The sequence below is a fragment of the Phacochoerus africanus genome, chromosome 12 (assembly GCF_016906955.1).
Source record: "Phacochoerus africanus isolate WHEZ1 chromosome 12, ROS_Pafr_v1, whole genome shotgun sequence".
Classification (NCBI taxonomy): domain Eukaryota; kingdom Metazoa; phylum Chordata; class Mammalia; order Artiodactyla; family Suidae; genus Phacochoerus; species Phacochoerus africanus.
The window spans coordinates 50,776,548-50,778,125 of record NC_062555.1 but is presented as its reverse complement, the minus strand read 5'-3'; the positions used below and the strand labels follow the sequence as shown (position 1 = coordinate 50,778,125).

Sequence of the window (1,578 nt, the reverse complement as noted above, 5' to 3'; positions counted from 1 at the left end):
TGATTTATTTTAAAATATTGAATCTGCCCAATGTTAAAAAAAAAAAATGTTGTTTTCTATTACTATAATAGATGATGCAAAGGGGAGTAGCTTGTCCTTTTAAATAATTCCCTGATTAATCTCAAATCCTGTCTTTTCCTCCTTTTTTCCTCTTGGCCTGTCTATTCCCCATGGATTAGAATCATCAAATAAGGCTGGTTTGGGATCACAAATCTGAGCATCACCATCCGAACTGCTGAGGGCTGGGGCATCTTCAAGGTCAGATGTGATCAATGAAGAGCCGGACTAGGTTTCATGCCATCTATTGGCAAGAAACAACTCCAGAATGAGGCAAAGGTGCTCTAGCTAATCTGCTGACCAGGTAGAGGGGTTTTACGGGACATATTCAATAGCACTTGGCTGCTTTTACCCAAAGCACCCCAACAACACCTGTCTGAGGGCAGGGATACATAAACTCCTGGCATTTCCTGGAAGCTTTGCCAGTGTCACCACTGGAGCAATACTGTTTCCAAAGCACAGAAGCGAACGCACATAGAAATGTACCATCATGGGCTGCAAAACCAGACACAACCAACACTGACTTTCAGACCAAAACACAGTTCCAATCAAAATAATGAAACAAGTGCTTGCTTCAGCAGCGTAGATACTAACATTGGAGTGATACAGAGAAGGCTAGCATGGTTCCTGCACAAGGAAGACATGAAAATTTGGGAAGCATTCCATATTTTTCAGATAATATAGGAAAGGGAATATATATGTGTGTGTATGACTGGGTCACTTTGCTGTACAGTGGAAATTGACACAGCACTGAAAATCAACTGTACTTTAATAAAAAATTGAAATTAAAAAAAAATAATGAGGAGTACCCATTGTGGCTGAGTGGTTTAAGAACACCACATCATGTCTGTGAGGATGCCAGTTCAAGCCCTGACTTCTCTCAGTGGGATAAGGATCTGGCATTGCTCCGAGCTGCAGCATAGGTGCCAGATGCGACTCAGAAATGGCATTGCTGTGGCTGTGGCATAGGCCTCAGCAGCAGCTCTGATTTAACCCCTAGGCTGGGAACTTTCATATGCTCTAGGAGTAGCCCTAAAAAGAAAAAAAAAATGAAACAAGTTAATTAATGTCATTGCCCTCCTGCTCCCCACTACCCCTCAACCCGGCCTTGAACGAAAAGCAAAGCCAGCATTTGCTTTCGTGGTCTTCTTGTCTTCATTCATGACACAGTCACAGCCTTCTTCTTCTTTTTTTTTTTTTTTTTTCTGACCACATCTGCACCAGGCAGAAGTTCCCAGGCCAATGGCTGTGGCTGAACCTGAACCGCAGCAGTAACAGGAGCCCTAGCAGTGAAAACACCAAGTCCCTACCAGTGGCCACCAGGGAACTCCCAGTGGCGTGGCGTTTACAGGCCTTTTCATCTCATATTATCATTGGGTCCCGATCTCTGGTTGCCAGGTATCTTTCTGTTGAATGACCTGGGTTAAGGTGTTTAGACATAGAGCCCAAGCACCTACCCTCCATGCTATTACTCAGGTGTCCTAAAGTGAACTGAGGCCCAGCATGACCTGCAGTGGATCT

At 44.0% G+C, this 1,578-nt stretch overlaps 1 non-coding gene across 1 annotated transcript; it reads left to right on the top strand.

The window, feature by feature from the left end:
• Positions 1–622: 622 nt before the first annotated feature.
• On the top strand, positions 623–729 carry LOC125113108 (U6 spliceosomal RNA). The gene has a single exon (XR_007131338.1). It is a non-coding gene; the product is annotated as a U6 spliceosomal RNA (small nuclear RNA).
• Positions 730–1,578: the final 849 nt, after the last annotated feature.